Raw genomic sequence first — 22,738 nt, forward strand, 5'->3', positions numbered from 1 at the left:
TCCAGTATTATATTAATCCTTTACCATGCATTTATAAATACTAGAGGTTTTACCATGCTTTTCACAAACACAAAGCAGTTCTCAGCTTGTTAAATGTGTCTTCAGATAAAAATAAAAAGTGAAATACATGGAATTTTTTAAAAAGACATGCAGCTGCAGCTTCTGTCAGTCAAATTGCTGATACTAAATGAGAAAAATGTGAATGTTTGTTGTGCTTTGGAAGAGGGACTGTAGGGTTCTTTGCAGAATTATAGACACTGCATTTGTGATAGATAGAGGTAGGTTGCAGAGGTGATAAGCTGTGGAATCACTGATCTCAAATGTCAAGCGCATAGGTAAGAGAGAAGCAGAGATCATACTTCACTCCTTAGCCACAGGGAAAATCTGTCTGTCTGTCTATCTATCTATTATATATAGATAATCATAGAACCATTGAATGGCTTGAGTTGGAAGAGGCCCTTAAAAGCCATTTAATCCAATTCCCCCATAATAAACAGGGACATCTGTTCATTTCTGTGGCTCTCCTCTGGATGCCCTCCCATAGGTCCTCACCTCTCCTTCCACAATCTGCATGCAGTATTCCAGGTGAGGACTCACATTTTGCTTTTATATATTAAGTATATATTATTTATACATTAAAAAGTTACAAAGCACTGATAATTCCTTGAGCAAATAGCACAATTCATGATCTAAGTTCAAAATGAGAATAGAGTTTCTGTTAGAATCCCGACTATGTTGGCATAGTTCTGAGGTTTGTGCTTAGCAGAAAGTCTCAAAGAAGGGAAATACATTTGTTGTTAAGCAAAAAAAACAAAACAAACAAACAAAAAAACCTGTGGATCTTAAACATGCATGTAACCTTTTGAGTGTTCTTGTGGGTTTTTTTGTTTGTTTGTTTGTTGTTTTTTTTTTTAATAAAAATAAATTTATATGATGCTACGATCACAATATGATGCTACATACAATACAGAGTATTGAAATTGTTCTCAACATAATGTTTTGAATTTAAACCACTTGAAGAAATCTGTGGCATTCAGGATTTCCCTTGTGTTGTCTGAGAATAACTGTTAAAAGGAATTCACAAAAATAGGCAAGTGGGTGTATCAGGTTCTCTGATGTTTGCTTTTCGTACTAGATTTTTTATTTCAACAGTGACCCAGTCAGGTGCTTTGCTCCACAGACATTTACAGCCTCCCACTCTTTGAACTTTGATACTTCAGACCTTTTATTAAAAAATGAAGGAAGACCAATATTTTCTTTAAAAACAAAGAAGAAAATGCATCTTCACGACTCTTATCTACACACAGTGTGGTCAGATCAGAACCATCAATAAAGTGAGCAAACATGCAGGAAGGAAAGAGCAGACTTTAGGAAAGCTCTGATGAAATGAGTCAGATAATTTAAAGTTAGCTAGCTTAATGTTAAACATTCAGTGGTAAATCATCCTCCATCCCTGATGCTGACTGTGTCTCTACATCACATGCTTTTTACTGTTGCAGGCAGAATATGGCTCTTGCTAGCGAGGACAGAATAATGAATGATAGATCTCCATCAGTATGGAATTTTCTTACATAATGGAAATTTCATACACTAGAGTTAGAGGAAGAAGTTTTCTTTCATTAGAAAATGATTTTATGGTTGTTGAAGACTCACAGTTCCACCATAATGAAACAAGTAAAAAGCAGAGTGAGAAAAGACCAAGGAAATAGGAATGGAAGGGGATTGAGGAGAAAGGGCTTTTCATGAGACAAGAAATATCTGTTAGGTGAAGGAGTAAAACAAAAAAGTACAAAAAGGCTTAAGGTGAAAAATGGATGCATTGCTTCAGTTGTTTCCGACAGTATTATCAACATACAGAGGAAACTTTTTTGCATGCTGGTTTTCAGAACTAGAAGTTCTTCAGGAAATTAGATGCTACCCACAAGAAAGCACAGGACTACAAGAAAAATGAACTTCCTTTCTTAAACTCGGATGGAGTTCAGAGCATGTTTATTTTTTGGCAGTATAAAAACATAATTGGAGTCAGCGTTTTAGCTCAAAAAAATCTCCAAGGAAGATTTCTATTCACATGCAACTCAAAGAGCATTTATCTGTTAGCCATGTACAAATTGCTCAATCCTGCTTTTTGCACTTTGTGACCTTCTTCAGCAAATTAGGGACACTGAAGAGCAGAAGCAGCATTTAATTACGACTCTAGTTGCAAAATGGAAGTGTGTCTCTGGGTCAAAAGCCAGAATACTGTCAGCAAGATTCCCCGGAGTTGGGACTGGCAGTTTTATTTTGAAGGATACGTCATTTTGTACTATAAAAATGTACAAAATATTAATTAGGGATTGATTGGAATTTTTTTTGTTTTAGTTATTAATAACAGTTCTTTGCCTTACAGTATCACAAGAAGTATGCGGAACAAAAGCATATTGTTCTGAGGTGTGTGGATCACATGAGAAAGTGATGACCCTTTCCCTGAAAGCTTCTAGTGAGAGACAAGAGATGTGCATACATAGCTGGGAGTTAAACCAAGTAATAAGGACAGGTTGATAAATGTTATAAAACACATATATTTATTTATTCCTAAAAGGACTATTTTCTCAGTGTTAAATTCCAAACCATGATGGTGACTAGGCTGCTGCTGGCTTTTTGGGGAAGTCAAACAGGTTGTCAAAGCCAGTGCATTGATCATCTGCCCCTTTGTTCAAATGAATGAAACGATTACTGATAATGCTGTAGTGCTTGCACATGAAGATGTACATATTGTGTACTTTGTGCAGTACAATATACCCAGGTCTGAACAAGACAGTAAGAAGGAATGAACATACATGCACTGTAAAATTTCTCTTTCTTTCCCTCTTTCTTTCATTTACAAAAGCAAGACTGAACATCTTGATGGGCTAGGTTTTATCAGGTGCTGAGGGTGGTTGTTACAAGTGTCATCCATACTGCAAAGTTATTTAGCCACCAGTGGATACTTTGCAACTATTTTAATAAAACAGCAAATTATTCAAAAATTGTTCATATGATTTACAGAAAAAAAAAAGTCTGAATAAATTGCATCTTGAAGTAGTTTTTATTTGTGGATTTGTACTCTGACTCTTTTGATCATCAAAACAAAAATGAATTTGCCTGGTGTTGTACTTCTCTTCCCCAGACCTTTGAAGTCTAATGCAGAAAAATATTTAAGAGTAACTTTACATGCCTTTAGTGGTGCATTACTTGCAGCTGTTAACTTACTCCTCTATGATCTTTTGTTCATCTAGTATAAAGTAATTATTTGTTTTAAAGGTCAAACATAGCTTATGGCAGGAACCATAACATGCATCTTTCACTTAGGAGGGAGTTACCTTTACTTTAAGGCTGAAATTGCATTCATTTCTGTTTTATTTCTAGCCTGATAGATCTTCATTCTTATCTGTTGAAATAGGAATGCTTCTGATTTAGCTGAAGGAAATGTGGAATATGTCTCATTAACTCCAGTTCCTAGTGATAAATCTGATTATTGTTAGAACCCAGGCGTAACAGTCACTGTACAAAGATGAGCAAAAATTTTCATATTTTAGTGTCTTGTACATCTTGGAATGACAATGTACTGACTATGTACTGACATTTTTTTTTTTTAATTTTTTTTTTTTTTTTTTTTTAGAACTTTTGTTTCTTTCTTTCTACTTATTGAAATGACATCTTACACAAAATGTCTTTCTACACCCCATTTATTCTCCTGCTTTGATGCAGAACAGTTTTCATGTATAATTTCAGTTTCTGGTTGAAATAGCTTTGCGCATCTCATTGATATTGTTTCCATTTACCCACATCTAGATTTGTCACATCTCATCTTACTTCAGCCACTTTTTAATGAGTAATCTCCTTGGAAGCCTCTTTTATTTTCTCCATCTGGTGTAGCTTATTTCTCTGGGCTTTAACTACTTCCATCTCATTCGTGGTCTGTAAGTGGAGTAACTGCTACCTCATTTTAATTTATTTAGGTTTTGACATATTTTGTGATGTCTCGAATCCTTTTTTTCTTGCTCGGTAGGCGACTGACTTTTTGTGCAAGAAACAAAAGGAGAGGGGAGACATATTTTTGTTGTTATTTCAACCGAAGCTGTATATTTTTTTCTCTTCCTTCTTCCTTCTCCTCTCTTCTTGCACACTCTCTCTTTTTTTTTTTTTTCTTAATTTATTTTTATTTCTTTAAAACAGATTTCAAATGCAGAAGTGGCAGTGTGCTGATGCTGAACAGTCATTCTCTTTTTCTTCTTGGTATTTTCGTTTATTGTCTCAGCTGGATGATATGTAGGAGACGGGATTAGGTCAAATATATGTACATATAATTCACATGTAGCATACTGATGAAGAAACTGTTATTTGTCTTCTTTTTTGAAGTCAAATATGAGTTATCATCAATCCCCTTAACTTCACAAGGTTTCTGCTTTTCTTTCTAGAGCTGACTCGTTACTCTTCTCTCTATTTACTGCCATCTGTACTTCACTACTGTTGTTTCTATTATTTAGAATTATTGTGTGAAATCACAGCTTTAAGGCAAAAATTGAAGAAAACCATGCTTCTGAAAATATAGCCTCTGTGCTCCCTGGTATGCAGCTGTAAATCTGATGTTATAACATTTCCATCTTCAATAACATCTATAATTCTTACACTGTTTGTATGACAGAATAGTAGCTACCAGAATTACTAATTTAACTGGTTGACTATGGTGTTCACCAGACTCCGTGAAAGCACCATGATGTTTCTGAAGTTGTACTTTTTGCAAGTCTAAGATTAAAGGTTGTTCAACTGCCTTAGGTGTTTAACACTAACAAATTTTCAACCAGTTTTCAGATGTTAGCTTAATTGAAATTCATGAGCCAATGTTGTATTATCTCCGGGTTTATATTAATGATGAGGGAAGATTTTATTTTCTAAGTATTAGCTGAATTGGAAGTAGACTTCCTATAGGTGGTGTGAAATTTCTTAGAATTTATTTTTCAGTCTTTTTTGAAGAAGTAAACCTGGCGACAGAAGGAAGCCAATTACTATGTCCTTGAGTTAGAGATTAACTCAAACAATAATGTATAAATTAGTACTAGAATACAGATTTTTCAATATACTAACTCTTTTAATAGTTACCAATGGTTTGTCAAGTGCATCCTCTTAACTGTCTCCTCTTTCTTGTACCATGGGGGAGATGAATTGCAGTAAAACAGTCTAAACTAAGGCCATGTCCAGCTTTTTCTATATCTCATCTCTCCACGCACCTACCTCTCTAAATAGCTATGCCAGCATAAAATACTGAGAGAGTGAGTGGCGATGTAGCTGTTCAGCACAGATGAACACCTCTGAACACTGAGATGAGTTTGGGCCCAAAGATAAAAGTGGATGAAGGTTAAACACTGAGAAGCAAATGAACTTAGAGTCCAAGGAGTTGTTTCAAAAAGGCTGATAAATCTAGTGTTATGAAATACTTGCAATAAAATGGACAAGAGCTTTAAATGTTCTACGAATTTCATTATATAGGTTTAATTATTGCTTTGAGAAATTTTAAAATCTGACTTGCTTTGAGAATATTTGTTTTGGGCTTTAAATCAAGTTATGTGATAAGAATAAATATAAACATCCATTTTTGAAAAGTCGTGTTTACATGCTAAGTGTTTTCTATGCATTCGGATTTTCCACATATATGAAAAAGGGTGATTCATTAAAACTACTCTTTAAAACTATTTGAAACAAAATGTCATCCAAACTTGTATAATATCTATGCAAAACATTTTGTACAGTTGGTTTTTATATGCCTTGCTAATCCCTTAAATACTTGACCATTCCTGCCTGTAACTAATCTATGTATAGATAGTATATATAAAAAAAAAGCTTAAAAGATCTAAGACTAGATTTCAAAGGAATCTTTCTGGTTCAGTCATTTTCACAGGCTTATTTAAAAACTCAAAAGATACGGTTTTTTTTCTTTTAGATTATAGTAAAAAAGACAGCCTTCTTCCATGATAAATAGCTTCCATGTTTAACAGTATTTCTCAGATACTCTCTTTCTGCACAAACCCATGAGACAGCCTGACCTTAAGTTCCTAATCAATAGATCACATCTGTTTTTAGATGTCATATGCATTGCGACATTTAGAAAAGGTGGTAAAATGAATATTAGGAGTGATTTCTCAGTATTATTTCTATACTTGCCAGAAAGTCTTCCTCTAGCAAGAAAGATAGACTACCTTTATTTCTTTTTGAGTTTAGTTCTCCATTCATCCTCACTTCAGTCAGGGGAGGGCAAAAATTATGATGCCTGTTTTCAAGTCACAATTACCTTGTTTATGATAATGCAAAGTTTAACTTTCCATTGAGGCTTCCTATTGTTTAAAGCCACTGAAACATAATCCAAACATTTAAACTTACAGAAGTAAAGGCCATTGTGCCTTTGAGGTTGATGACATTCTGTGCCTCACTCTGAATGCAGCCCAAAGGCTTGACCTTTCTTAACAAGGTACTATGTTGTACAGACTTGTCTGTGTCTTTCCCACTGGGAGCTTTAAATAGGAGCCAACTAATTTTCATTTTCTCTTTTTAATTATTCCACTGCAAGTTGGGTTCATGTGACATAATGTCAATTAGTTGAAAAAAAAGTGAACTGCAAACTTTTGACGCTGCAAGAATTTCTCCTCAGTCCTTTGGGAGTTGGTAAGCATCGTAAAAGGAAAAGGAATCTGTCTTTTAGCTTAAGCTGCACTATATTTACCATGCACAGTCTTAATATGGGAAAAAATCTGTCATTTTATTGTAATGGAGAGGGAATACAGTGGGATATGGAATGTTTAATTGCGTGAATTTTATTTTTTCCTAAAAATGTCCCTCAGGACACACAACTTGTTATGACAGAGCTTAGTAAACTAAACAATACATTCTGCACATACAGCAGAATTAGGCCACACTTTTCAGAGAAACATAGAATAGATTGGAAGGGATCTTCTAGGATATTCTGGTCTCACTCCTTTGGTCAGGCAGTGTCTGGCTAGACCACATTGACTGTGTTTACATTCAAGCCGGTTTTGAATACCCCTCTGTTTCTCAGTGAACTGATGTCTAGAAATGTGATAAATGTTATTAGTCACAGAAGAAATAAGAAATGCTTATTGGCAGTGTCAGCAAACATCTTGATTCAATTGCATTTTTTTTTATTGTAAGGAAGAAAAACTGAAGAAATTTCATGTTATGTCATTGGAGGTGAGGAAAACTTTACATTCAAAATTAAGTACAAAAAGTAATGAACATAACTTTTGGTAGGAAAGAAAAATTAATAGAACATGCCCCCCCTTTCATTTATAAGACAAAGACCAGGATATTTGACTGCGTGGAACTGAGTGCATTTGATGGGATTTATGAGTCTCTTTTATTACAGCCTTTTATGCTGTCTAAAATGTCATCTTGATCATAAAATTTTTTCCTAGTTACTTCAGATAAAAATTCATATTCCTTTGAAATTGTCTGCTTTCAACCAAGTCATGTTAGCTAACTGTGAGAAAGTACATCATTTGAAAATAATCTCAATTTAACTACTAACGTTTTCTTCGGTTTGTCAACATCCCTTAATTGTTACTAGGAGGTGACTTGATGTAGTTTCCTAAATTGATTTTGCTATGGAAAAATGAGATCATGAGCAGTACGTCTCACACAGAACTTTTATCATGTCAATAATGTGTAGAAGATTGCAGTAGTATTTGTATTGTTCCAAAAACAATGAGAGAGGAAATAGAAGCTATGTGCTGCTGTTCTTCCTTTTTATGCCAGTTGCTCATTTCTTCAGGGAAAGTTTTGGAGGCACAAGGTTTATAAGCCATAGTAATACAATCCTTAACATAGCTTTTGAGCAGGGTTTGTGAGCTTGAGAGGTTTTTCTTTTCTTTTTTTTTTTGTCTTTCTGGTACAACAGAACAATTGTTATGCATAACGGTGAAGTAATATGCATTTAGAAGATCATCTTATTTTGTGCTCTTCTAAGCAATCAGAAATTTGTGTATTTTAATGCACAAAGAGCCAGGTATGGGAAATATAAGTTGCTAAACGACTCTCTACCTTACACCAACATAGAATTGAGCCTGCAATACAGGCTGTGCTTCAGACCAATTTGAATACATATTCATTGTTCCACATCCCTCAAAATAAGGGTAAATTGTTTATAATCACCAAAGTTTGAATTAACAGGCATGTGTTGATGATGCAGCTGTATGGGAACTGCTGAGTCACGGCCTGAACCTCTGATTGACCACCTGAGGCAAGCAATGAGTCAACGATGGGAACACAGGTGAAGCCAATTCACTTGTGCTGCTGGAAGGAAGGGTGCCTGGCTGCACCTCTCTTAGACACATTTAAGATCTGACTGCCAGGGGGGAAGGATCTCTTTCTGGAAGTCCCTTCTTTGGAGTTTTGCAGTGAGCCCACGGCAACGGTAAGTACTCTATCTATTTTTCCTTTGATGTAATAACCTGCTTAGCCAAACTCTCTTATATTTCATAATAATAACATCTGTATATTCATTAATTATGCAGTAGTAGATACAGTATTTCTGAGAATGCTAGGTATATGTATTAGCAACTAAAACTTCTCAGTATTGACAAATGTTCACGTCTGAATGCTGAAAAGGCATTGTGCTCTGCAGCTATTGAAGTGTATGTGTAGAAACGTATCTGTAAGAATTTAGTAATGTGCCATCAGAATATGAAAGAGCTAGAGTTTTGCAGTAAGGAGAGTAGTGTTATGCCCTTAGTGACAGCCAAAGCAAGCAATAGAAATAGAGACAATCTAATCAATAGCTCTCATCCCCCTCATTTCCACAACCAAAAGAGCTTTCGGTCTGGCACTGGAATGGGCTGTCCAGGTAGCTGGTTGTGTCACTGTTCCTGGAGTTAAAGAAGCTTTTAGATGTTGTACTAAGGGAGATGGTTTAGTGGGAAATATTGGTGATAGGTGGATGGTTGGACTGCAAGAGCTTAGATTCTATGATTGTAAGTTAGAGCATTCAACAAGGTTCAAACTGGTGACAGTAGAAAGATGCATTATATTGTCCTGGTTCCATATACAGGCTATGTTTTTTTTTTTCAAAATACTTCCGAATTCTTTTTCTTCTCTAACATTGCTTGGAGGCATCCAGGTTATCTTATCTAACGTCTACTTCTGTGTTTTTCAGACGTAATTAAATTTGCTTGCATATGTTTGTTTTTTTTTTCCTGCTCGCTTTTCTTCTTTTTTTTTTTTTCTGTTTGGTTATTGTGATTAGAAGAAAATATTATGTTCATAACATCAAAAGATTTTTAAAGTCTGTATAGGAGTAGTTGCATACTTTTCACGATAGAAAGAAATTCTCCTCCATCTGGACTATCAGAAGACTGTGGGACCAGATGGGCTTCATTCTAGGGTGCTGAGGGAGCTGGCAGGGGTGATTGCCAAGCTGCACTCAGCCATCTACCAATGCTCCTGGTTATCTGAAGATGTCCCAGAGGACTGGGGGATTGCCAGTGTGATTCTCACCTACAAGAAGGGGCATAAGGAAGATCTGGGGAAAACGAGCCTGTCAGTGTTCAAGAAGCATCTGGATGAGGAGCTATGAAATATGGTTTAGTGCTCGTGGTAGCAATGGTGATGGGAGGACTGTTGGATTAGATGATCTTGCAGGTTGTTTCAAACCTTGTGATTCTATGATTTTATGAAATACGATTATGTATAAATCTGCTGCATAGGAGTAGTTTGATTTGTTTCCTTCTTCCTCATATGTTAAAGACATTGCTAATGTATTAGATGGAATACTAATCTACAATAAGGTATATGAAAGAACTATTTCATATGAAAAATTACTGATTTCCACAGTGATGAAGACTCCTGAGATTATGACATATGTAAATGTACATGCACTATATATTTAGTTGACTCTAATATAGTAATTTTGATCTTCTCTATATATGTATTTCTAGGTTATCTATAAAAAATTGTACTGTAGAAAAAATAGATTTTCTTTTTTAGATTGCACAGTAGATAACAAAACCCGTGTGTGTTCTGTAGGGACTGCTAGGACACAAAGATAAAATGTTTAAGTAACATCAACAATTCTTTCTCAGGGTTCACTTTTCTCTCAGGGAAAATAAGTTCATCAAACCAGCAGAAGACAGACAAAAATGGAGCTAGCGGACTGACTGTTTTTATTAATTTTTGAGGTTGGACAAAAGACTAACAAAGCTCCACTTTTAAAGTATAAAATCAAGTGAGACAGCACATGTTTAATGTTATCAAATAAAATATGTTTTAAGATTGTTATTACTGTAGATGTTTGAAAGTAAAAGAAATCAAGAAATCCAAATCTAATCTTACTTTTATGATGTGTATTAAGGTAGAGTGCAGTAGATCTCATCTTATGCTATGATTGGTCAGAGCAGATAAAGAAACGCCCCTATTTTTTGTAATGGTATTTTTTATTCAAAGTGACACTTAAGCAATCTGGATACAGCTCGCTTATTAGATGAAAATTCAGTTATTGTCAATCCATCTGCTTTCCTTCCATTTACCTAACTGGATTGTGACCTAGGGTGAAAAAATAATGACACTGCATAAATTGTGTGGGTTCCTGAGGAGTTTTCAGCCTGTGTGTAATCCAAACCAAGAAGTCATTTTAGGGCCACTCACAAGACAAGTGTGTATCCAGTCTCATTAGGCTGACAACCTAAAATAATCGGCTTTGCAAAGCAATCCATGCAGATTCTGATCTGACAGAATCTAAAACTGGATCTTTCGGTAGTCTGATGTCAGGACTGTAAAAAAGAAATTCAGCTTCTCATTTGTGTACCTTTACAGTCTTATAACTGTGAAGAAAATCTGGCTGCAATTTCAGTTCAGACATCCCCTGGATAAGAGCATTACCCAAATCCTCAAAGCTCATGCACACTCTGGTTTTCTCTGAATAGCAGCACTTACGGCCATCTGTTAGGCTGGCATTATTCCTAGCAGAAACTGTAATGCCAGTTTAAAAATGGCATGGGGTACCAATTGGTAGAAAGAAGCAGTTCCTCTCTTTTCACCCTCCTGTGGTAGCCATCATCAGATGTCTTTTTAGATTTACCTTTTTTAAAAGTTTGTCTAGCTAACAACCAAGCTAATCAGAGAGAATTGCTCATGTAGCTCCTTAGCCATTGTTAATCTCAGACTTATGCTAATTCAATTTTTGTGAGACTTTTTGAGATTTCTAGAAGTAAATTCCAAAAGAGGATGAAGTTATGAAGTTAAATAAGGAAGAAAAATAATAAGGTGAACACTGAGGAAAGCACCAAGAAGCACATCAAGTGCTTTTGGCTCAAATTTTGAGGGAAAAAAAAAAAATCACTCTTCATAAATGAATAATTCTTATTATATTAAGCTATTCTGCAGGAATAATGGACTTCATTTTTAGTATTAAGTCATTAGTTTCTTAAATGTTCAACCTGGAACACCATGCACAATATGAATCCTAAAGGAAAAAGTGCAGCAATTATTAAATCTTCTAAAAGAGACTACTTCTCTGTTATTACCTGGGAAAAGTTATGCTAACAAATTTTTGCCAAAGATGGCCTTGAAAGTTTTATTCTCGACCTGCTGCCACTCAACATTTCACAGATAAAGCTTTCATACATTTTAAACACTTCCAGAAATTGTTTCTGTTATTCCTTAATGCAAGAATCGTCAAATGGTCGTATATAACATACAGTGCTAAAAATATCAGCCTGGCATACATTGCCTGCCATCTGGCTTAGTACTTGGGAGTACTACCATCATAATATGGCTTCAGACCGTAGACGGAATGATCTGACATTTAATTTTTCTGTGTCTGGACATCAAAGAAACTTGCAGGCTGATATTGAAGGGAGCGCTGGGAACAGAAGTCACAAAACCACTGTGGCTTTTTTTTTGGCTGAAGCAGTAATTCACTTTGCAAAATTGTTTCCGCTATGAGAAGCTCCAGAACAATGCGGCAGCTCTTATATTCAGATACAGTCTCTTAATTCATAATCCATAGAATAGTACTAAAAGTTTATTTTGAGATTTATTCCTAGCTTTGTCTTGAGTTAACTGTATGCTCTCTTTAGTGTTTCTTTAGCATTACTTCTTCAGGATCCACTTATGCTTCAAATTAATTACTGTAATAGAAGAATTTCCACTTACAGATGCATTCCCTGCCTTTTGAGGAAACTTTTATTTTAAACGGTTCTGGCTTCCTAGTTTTACTATCATGGAGAACTGCTCTGCATTCTTAAAAGTTTCATTTTGAGACCATTATGTTTGTTCATCAATGTTTTTAATGTCCCTTGCTGAACTGCTGTTATAGTTTTACTGTCTAACATGCATCAAACTCACAGATTGGAATTTATTTCACTGTAATGAAAATTCGTGACTCTGACCTAAACTGTAATGACACAAAACATTCTGCTATGTGCTGGAGTTAGTTGATGAGTAGGCCTTGGTTGGCTGGAGTTTCTCAAACTGCTTAAGTTATGTAATTACGACAGATCTCGTGGAATGGCAATAGAATAATCAGGCCTGTTAGACAAGTAAGTCTTTTCTAAGTAAGACCAGGAAAAAAAATCCCAACCACAGGGTAATCTGTAGTGTTTCATTCCTAAAAGAAAACAAATCTGCCTACTGTGAGTTGCTATGCCACTGGTAAACATGCAATTCTTATGTAGTTGTCCATTAACAGCTTTGGAAGCTTTTAATCAAGCTGTTTGCTTTTTCACGCATTGAGTTCTTCATTAGTGCAACAAATATTTCTCTTTACATATATTAATTATCCATTTTAAAATATAAGCGATAGAACAGATTTTCCAGGAGAAAGAAATAGTAATTTTTTTAATCTAGCTTTAGACAAGAACAGGTGGTGTTTTTCATGAGGTCTGTTCTGAGGAAGGAGAATCAAATGTGAAGGAAGAAGGACAGATGAGTGGGAAAGTCACCACTGAGGATAATGTAATAGGTTTCTTTGGAAAAGATGTGTGCAACTGAGGAAACAGACAAGTAACTGTAATAGATTGTGAGACAAGTATTGAAGATAGACCCAAATATTACCTGGTATTGAGATAGAGAAATATGGATACATGGATGAGAGAGTACACATTTATATTTCAGGCATAAAAATGAGGATTGAGGGTCAGTTCAGTCAAAGGCAATGACTGCTAATTCTTGTGGACTGTGCTTATGCAACAATGTAACTCAAGTAATTACTGGTTTATTGAAGGAGTTATTTTTAATCACAATGATCAAGAATTCCAGGATACTTACACTTGGTTTCTTACACCAAAATATGTGCTAATATATTGACATCGACAAAAAGTGTGCTTCACAACAGCAATACAGCCCTTTTGTCAAGGCATATACTCACCAAACTAAACATTGTCAGAAAAATACATAGAAGCAAGTATTTTCTCAGGTGAGAAAATATCAAAATTGGTTGTAGTAATTGTCTAAATAGTAAACTCAAGCTCAAGTAGACACAACTAAATTTCAATTAATTTTCAGGTAATTGGAAAGTTATATGGATAGAAAGGGATATCTACAGTGCATATGTAACGTATATATGCAATTGCTGGTGCAAAGAAATAATATTTCACAACAGCTTGGATCTGAGCATGATGAACTACTTATTGGTCTAATGTAAACTGTTCCTAATGTAAACTTTGGTCGTTATAGGTGAAGCTTCTCCTGAAGGTAAACAACCATTACAGCCAATGGTCTAGAATCATTGTCTTTTCACTTTCAATTAGTCATCGAAAACTTTCCAGCCATTCCTCCTGCTTAATAGAAGACAGGAAATTTTTACAGTGAGTCCTAGCTGTATTTTTTTTTTAGTTATGAAAGACTGAAGGGATTTCAGGTGCTCAGTGAACAGTTTTATATGCACAGGAAGTAAGGGTAGAAAAGAACAGGATTAATCTGATCTTACTACACTGAATGATTACAGTTTCTGCATCTATTATACAGGGAGGAAAAAAAAAAACCTAAGAAAAACAAACAGAATCAAGAAAACCCATCCTTGCTTTCTCTAATATATTCTTAGCAAGTCAAGTTATTTTTTCTGATGTCTAATATGTATGATGTATATGTACATTTATATTCTCATCGTAATAGAGGCAAAGCACTTCAATTTTTTATATGAGTAAGTCCAGGATGATGAATAATTCTAGTCTTCATCTCACTCAGAGAAAAGACAAGAACGTAGTGAGTAGAGCTCATGTCTGTATCCTCAGATATCTTGCCATTTAGCGTATCAAAGGCTTCTGAAAGATCTAAAAAGATCTACATCTGATGGACTTCATCTGTGTTGTTTAAGCTGACAAGTTACTTATTTTTTGTTGTTGTTATTTTGTCTTCTCCTAGGTTCGGGCTTCAGTGAATCTGTAAGATGGAGGATACTTGTATGATGTTGATTATGAGAAGTTTCCTTTAAGCATCTGTTTCCCAAGAAGCAAGCTCACAATTTTCCAGGTTTCCAGGTGCCCAGATATCAAAGATAAATACATCAGCTTTTCTTTTATGTTTTTAATGCAAATTTATAGAAATCAGTGTCAAAGTCATAAACCTTAAGTGAGCCATAGATATTCTGTAGGTTTGTAGTAAAAGCATTTCTGGGTTTCAACAGGCGGAAGGTGAGCAAAGCATTTGTAGCTTCTTGAAATCTGTTCTACGTTTTGCAATGACTTCACACCTTCAAATTCAGTTTTGAAATGAGTGCCATATTTTTATCTGTCTACTTCATACAGTACATTTTTTGCAGCAAGGTAAGCAAGCTGAATTCAGCATTCACATAACTTGTCCTTTTATCAAGAAAGCAGAATTCATTAAGAGACATCCCTGTTTATCTAGCTTCCTTCTGCACGTATTTTCTGGATGCAGTGTCAGCCTACTCCAGTTTGTTATGATTGCAACTGCCCATAGAGAAAACCCCTTTACAGGTAACAATGTCTTCACACACAAGTCGTGCGTATCTATACGAAATGTATTTTATACTCTATATATTAAAATATTACTAATCTTTTTTTGTTCAAGTAATGAAAGGTTAGGAAAAAAATTAGTGGCTTTATACTGTAGAGAATTCTTTTTTGCCCCTTAAACTTTATTCCTTCCAACTATGGAAAGACAGGATTTTTCCATCTGAGCATTTTTCCCCTTCCACTCACCCAGTCCAGGGCCAGGGCTCTGCAGAAAATACGTCAGAGGAGCCAGACCAGTCTCAGCAATTTTTTGTTCCAAGTCACTTCATATATATGTTGGGTTCATAAGTCATCCAGCAGGGTAATACAGTCTATTTTGCTTTCTCAGGTAGCTGTAGAAATTCATACTTACCATAACACTATACCACCATGACCTAAAAGAAGACTATGAATATAGTTGGTGTTAATTATCTTCACTAGTGTTACATGAGAATTTTAAATGGAGTATAGAAACGAAAGCTATTTGTAGAAAATGCCTTAGTTTAAATAAAATTTGTATCTTGAAAGCATGCTGTAATATGCTAAGAAACTTCTTCCATGCCTATTACCCAAAACAGTGAAAAGAACTTCAAATGCAATGTAGGAATCACAGGATAAAGCTACTGCTCCAAGCCTGGCCTGCAAGAGCTGCATGGGAAAAGCTTTGACTGAGAACTTGCTGTCTGTCCCAGTACCTTTCTTGATCTCTCTCTTCACCTTTTCATTGGCAGACATCTGTAGACCCTGGTGTAATGCTGTAACAGGATTGAAAGTACCACAGTAATACAGGGTAGCAAAGTTTTTTACTACAGCAAATGAGAACAAGCCCAAGTGCAGCAACCACAGATACAGAAATGAAGGAAAGGAGATACTTATCTTTGGAAGACCTCAGATAGGCAGGGACCTCCAACAAGTGATGCCCTCACCTCCACTACCAACCCTTAAATCAAGTCTGAGAAGGGGTAGATCCTGGCTCCACTCCTTCCAGTCATTCAGCTGCATTGCATGCACCTCAGCTCCCCTGGGCTGGCCCTGCATTCCCACCAGGTACTCCACCACTGGTTCAGGCTGTGATAGCGTTTCCACTACACCTGGGTTTTCCACTTGGCATGGTTTCTCAGCCCATCAGAAAACCTGCTCTCATTTAGCTTGCTTCCTTGCTCTTTCTCTTGTTCATAGCTATGCTGTTTCAGATTTGCAGCAGCTCTGGAAGAGTAAGAGGGAAGGGGGAACAGTGGGATCATGTATTTGACTTTGTACACCATTGACCTTTGCTCTTTTCAGTGACCTGTGAGTTCTTCAGAATACTGGTGCCTTCCTGCAGATTTAAATGAGCTCTACTCTGAGTAAACAGAAACACAGATTTTATCCTTATATGTGGTTACAGAAGACCTGCAAAGAATTCATGCTTATAAATAACACTGAAAAGATATATTCTGAAGTACATGCATAGATAGGGTTTTTGCAGTATAAACAGGCTCTATATAAGTGTGATAACTTTCAGAAAAACAGGCAAACACTGATTAGGTCTTTTTTTTACTGTTTTGCTTAAGGTTTGGTGGCAGTGATGTAAAAAATAACCAAGCCTACAGTAAGGTAAAAACAAAACAAAACAACAAACAGCAACAACAACAACCTGCACGCAGGAAGACTGAAAGGGTGTTTGAGGGAGAAGAGTGTTACTGTTTTCATGGTTTCTGAGGATCACGCAAATCACAATTTTTTTCTAATGCTATATCCTATTTTTGCTTTGAAAATCTATATAAAAAGAAATGTAATGCTACACTTTTAAGCACTGAGCCGTTACAAAAGGAGCAATGACTGCTCATGCAATTCCTATTTCTTCTCCTGTACAAGTGCTAAAAATGGCTCGCAATGCATTTCCCAGCATTCTCAATGAAGTTCCTGAACACTCACGAAGATAAGCAAATGATGTTATGCCTAGCTCAAAAAAAGGCTGATTTTTCTCCTTAGTGTAAATGCAGGCATTGGAAATGCATGGGTATTTGAAACTATGAAATTTACATTCTCAGCAGCTTTGCTGTTCTGAATAACAAGGAACTGTAATTAGACACTTTAGACTTAGAAAATAATTTCAAAAATCTTTCTAAAAGCCCTTACATCAAAGAGCATGATTAACTGTGGAACACGTATTTCAGCATGACAAGAGGAAAAAGTCCTAAATATATATGGGAAATGTTAGGTCAGGGCTTGAACTCGTGAATGAGCATCTGGTGAAGGGCTGTTGGTGGCCCCAGGAGTGCAGGCAAATAATTTACACCTGTGATATTTGTGTGATCAGTAGGGCTAGACCACCCTTGGTTCATTTAAGTCCCACCTGCTGAAGAGAGGAAAGCTCTTTGATCTGGGCTGCTTCTTGCAAATGGGTGTTGTATAGCTAAAGAGTCCCTTCACTGGTTGGATGAGCGCAACTCTTCTTTTTGTATGTGGCTATTGGCCTGTCTCTAAATAGTTGGCTTGGTATTGTCAAGAGCATGTCAGAATCAATTTTACTTCTTTCTGTGCTGAACAATTACATAACTGAATTACATTCTAAATGCTGAAGAATGGTGAAAATAAGGCAGGTCTTAGCAGGTGTGATTTTTTTTTTTTCAGCGATAGAAAACAAACACCTTTTTTTAATGTTATTAATCAAATGAAGTTTAATGAAAAAGGGGAGCTAGGAGGATGTTTAGTCCCATCAGTGTGCTGAAGCTAAAAGTTCCAGTTTGAACAATTGTAAAAATATCCTTGCATATCTGAATGATTTAATTCTTAAAGGTGATGGTACCCTAATCTTTCTGAAGAAAGTGAAAAAGAATGGACCTGCAAGACATACAGTTGGTATTAACAAGAGAAACGCGATGCATATTACAATAGATTATTATAGTTCAGTTGGAAAGGACCTGCAGAGATCACCATGCCCAACTCCTGAGTGCTTCAGGGCCTCTTGAACGCTGACAGGCATGAGGCATCAGCTGCTTCTTTAGGAAACCTCTTCAAGCGTTTGATCACCCTCATGGTACGGAAATATTTCCTGGCATCCAGTATGACCATCTACTGGTACAGTTTTGTTTCTCTCTTGTCATCAGTCTCTAAAAGGGAGTTAACAAAGATAAATAATAAAAGAAATTTATGACAGGGAAAAGAATGTAGTTTGTTTGCTCTGAGACAGATGCTATCATGTATAAAGATGAAGGAAGGTTAAAAAGTTTTAGGCAATTTTATGCTATGGGGTGCTAATAGGAGAAAAGTTTCTTGTAGGTGACAATTCATGTGTGAGAAGAATCTTCAGATTTGGAGATGAATAGCTATAGATGCAATTTGACCTTGAAGGGGAAAAAAAAAAAACAAACCCAGTTTAAAATAGCTATACTTGACTGACTGAGATTTCTTTTAAAATGATTTTCCTTACATTGTGTGACAGTGCCATAACAAAGCGAATTGACAAGCATCTAATTAATGCACTCTCTAAAGGTAACATGAGAGGTAGGTTAGATATATGTTTGTGTAGTACAACAGAAACATCTGTGAATTAGCGTCATGTGAGTTATATTATTTGTGAATTATAAAGCCAATAGATATATTGCCATCTACTCTACGTGTTCCTAAATGTTTCTTTTCTAGTCCTGGTAATCAGAGAATTGCAAGAAGGTTGCCTTCTGGATAGTCAATTCACATTCCATCTTTTATCCTAAGATGCCTATGACTGAATGAAGTGGACAACAACAATAAAGTCTGAGTCTTTATTGTAAAGCACCTTGAAGAATTTCATTTATTTTAAAACAATGAAACAGTCATAGCAGAATCTTAACATCAGACAACATGTAAGAGAATGTGCTATCTTACGATACTTAAATCTTGACCCTAAATCTTTGTAGAATCCCATGATGAGATCTAAAACAGATTGCAAAATGTAAATGAGATTGGAAATATTTGGTAGGGTCTAGAATGAAGGAAGAATTACAAATATCATTTGTCTATTTGAACTAGGTAGTTCTAAAACTTTTTTTTCCTGCGTTTTGTCATGTGTTCTACAGGGAGTTAATTTTTTAAAAGTAAATGCATACTTAAACAACTGTTAACAAACAGGAAAATAAAAACAAACACAACAGGAGGCTTTTGCCCTTCTTGAAGTTGATGATGTGAAATAAGTAGCTTGTCCAAATCTAAGCAGTTAAAGACACACTTATATGAATTGAGTTTGGCTGGAAAAGTGCAGTGTATGTTCCAACGCATCAGTCTTCACCGGCCTCTAATTTAGCTGTAGTTTTATGCTACTCAAGCTGTCCTCTTGCTGGTGTCCTTCCTCAAAATTGCAGCCAAAGTTTCTCTGAGTGGGCTCTTAATTTGCCATTTTCTTAGTTCGACACTTTCGTTCCTCATTCAGCGACTTGTTTATGCAAAGGACCTCAAAAAAAAAAAAAAAAGAATATTTCATGGAGAACAACAGTTAATCCCAATAGCTTGGAAGTAATTTCTCTCATGAGAATAAAGGTGACCTGTGTAATATAAAATTCCTAAATTGAAATTGGAGTGTGCATGAATGTTAGTAAACTAATACCGTGAGCTAATGTTATTCATAAGTATGTAAGACCTTATCGCATTCATGAAGTTAACCTGCAAGAGAAAGTTCTCAATGACTCTTGAGAAATCAAGTATTTCAGGGAAAGCAGGTTTATTCAAAACAGAATTACTGAATTTCTTTTTGATTGCATTGTTTGAGGCTTGCTTAAAACTGTACAGTTCATAAATTAGTTGCAGAATGTCACAGCTAACCTCATATTTAAATGGATCCAAAGTACGTGTTTCTTGACTGTCGTGGGATTTTGTTCATTAAAGTACTTGGTAAAAGAAATGTAGTTGTGATTGTAATTCTGATACTTCCAAATTTTCCTGATTTTTATTTAGTCTAGTTTAAGAAGTTTATCACAGGTAGACTGTGTGTGCAGAACTTTTCTCTTTAGACTCAATTAAGAGCAGTAGTATTTGAACATACATGTCAGGTATCACTTGTGCTTGTCATCAAATATCAAATATCACTCATCTGTCAAGCATCAGTAAAGTACACAAAACATATACGTATGTGATTTGGTTGGTTTCTAAACAATTGGCTTTTGAACATCAAAACAATTTGATTTTGTCCCTATTCCAGTTGGAAATATATTTTTATGCTGCTTTCACATTTCATACCAGGAGTACTGGGGGAAAGAGGTGTGGTGTTGTTTTACAACCAATATCTCATCAAACCGAACTGACATGCGTTCCAAATATAAAAGTGTATTACATTATTACATTAAAATGAACAATGAAATTTATCTAATTTTGGCCTGGTGGTACAGTAATGAAGTGATTCTTAAGAAGTTTGATTTGATTAGTTGTGTAGCTACAATTGTGCAGAAAATATTACATCATAAGATATATTTCTTCGGAGAAAAATTGCACTGGAATCTCTGAACTGGCAAAGATCATTCCTGAGAAACGATGGGCACTTTTCTCCAAAACTCCAAGACTCCTGATTGGTTTTGCTGCTTCCTTTAGATTGCTACTGCCTCAAATATATGAATTACTGGGGTAGCATGGCAAATAGAACCTAGATTTGTATAGTGTCTAACCAAAATTTTCTATCTTCTGCAGTCTGACTTGGCTGTGAATAATTATTGTGGTTTAACTCTGCAACAAGCTTAGTGCCATACAGCCTTTCATTCACTCTTCTTGCAGCCTCTGCTGGGGAATGGGAGAGAGAACTAGGGGAAAAAAAAGAGCAGTAGAACTCATAGGTTGAGATAAAAACTATTTACTAAAACAGAAAAGGAAAATAGTAGTAGTAATTGTAGTAATATGTATTTACAATACAAGTAAAGTGCAATGCAATTGCTCACCAACTGCTGGCTGATGTGCAGTCAGTCCCTGAGCAGCAGTAGCCCCTCTGGTAAATTCTCCACAGTTTTTCAAAAATATTTTTTCATGATGCTGTACAATATGGAATATTCCTTTGGCCAGTGTAGGTCAGCCATCCTGCCTCTGTCCTATTCCAAGAACTTGTGCCACCCTCCAACCCCCACCCCTCCACCCGGTCCCCTTGCTGGCAGGGCAGTTCAAGAAGCTGCATACTTGTAATATCCTTGGCTCTGTACAACATGGCTCAGCAACAACTTAAACATAAAGATGTCATCGACATTTTTCTCCTGAAGCTAAAATATAGCATCCTACTAGGGAAAATAAAATCAGGATTCTTAAGGATTAATTCCAGGATTCTTAAATTTTTAATTACGTGAATGCGTAACAGTGGTTGTCATTGTGGTATGGTACTGCCAAAAATGAAGCTAAATTGTAGGATGTGTTGTACCTAGAGGTACAGGAAAGCTTTTAATTCATAAAAATGAGATCATGTCCCCCTTCCTTTACTATTTATAACCTTATAGATGCACAGTTTAGGTTCGTGTAATTTTTACATACTGTTTTATAAATTGTAATGAGGGTATTTTTAGAGGTAAGGTGAGAGATGACTTTATTTTCGGTCCAAAATATTGGTGAATATGCAACATTCTACTATATTAAGAGCCTGGAAAATTCAAAGACAAGAAAGATTCAGAGCTCAGCCCAGAATAAAACTGAGATCATTTTTACATAGAATTAGACATAAAAATGAAGAGATACATTATAGGATTAAGGTGTTAATTAAAAGTGTAATTTTCTCTCTTAAGAGAAAACTGTCTACTACTTATAACTGCATTGTTCTGAGAAAGTGAATTTAGCAGCTTGTTAGAAAATCAATTATTAGAATAATAATAATAAAAATTTAAGTTTGAAAAAAAAAGGCTAAGAACTTATTTGATGTAAAAATTCCACAGCTACAAGCATTTCATAAAAATGTATTGTCCCATTATTCTGTTTGGGGTTGGGGTTGGTTTTATCTGGAAAATGTTTCTATCAATTTAAAAAAAATATTTAGGTAAGCCTATTCTTACTTGCACTGATTGGGAAAGAAAAGTTGAACTGTTGAAGAAAAGCAAAGCAGTCTAATTTCAAGATCAACAGTTTATTCCACGCATTTTATGTTTGAGTTAAACTCTAGCAGAGAGATAATGAATTCAATTTTATATTGCAATGAAGGTTTTTAGCTAATCAGACAGAATAAATTGACAAAATTTTCCTTTAATAGTCTGCTTCATATCCTGTGTAATTTCATATGTCTCATAAAAGAAGTTTGTGAAGGAAGGAAATCAAGATAAACAATTAATCAATAGCTAATGCAGATAAGGGTGTAGAAGACAGCATCTGTCTCTGCTGGGACTGCTTTGCATTGCTTTCCTTGATTACTTAACTGTTGTTCCCTAATCTTTATTAATGTTTACTCCTCCACCAGAGAAATGCACTTGTTTTTCCAGGCTACCCCCTTTGAGGGTCTGACATTCTTAACGTTTACTGTAGATCTTAAGTAAAGGAATTCTTTTAAGGGTGTTTAAGAGGAGATCTGAGAGAAGAATGTGAGGTGTAACACGTGATGCTGTATTGTAATTAATGTTAATTTCCTTAGTAATAGCAAGTTTGTACTATCGACCATACTAAACTTAAATATTTCTGTCTTTAAGGTTTGTCAATTCAGGTTTGGGATCAAGGATCATTTCCAAGTGTAAATGACATTGACATCCAGTAAGTCTAAGGTATACTTTCAAGAATAATAATAAAAAAAGGACGTTTGTAAGTTACGGCAGCAAAATCTGTCTCTATCCCTGGCTGCTAGTTCTAGCCTGGATTCA

The sequence above is a fragment of the Tympanuchus pallidicinctus genome, unplaced genomic scaffold (genome assembly GCF_026119805.1).
Source record: "Tympanuchus pallidicinctus isolate F22 unplaced genomic scaffold, pur_lepc_1.0 scaffold26, whole genome shotgun sequence".
Classification (NCBI taxonomy): Eukaryota; Metazoa; Chordata; class Aves; order Galliformes; family Phasianidae; genus Tympanuchus; species Tympanuchus pallidicinctus.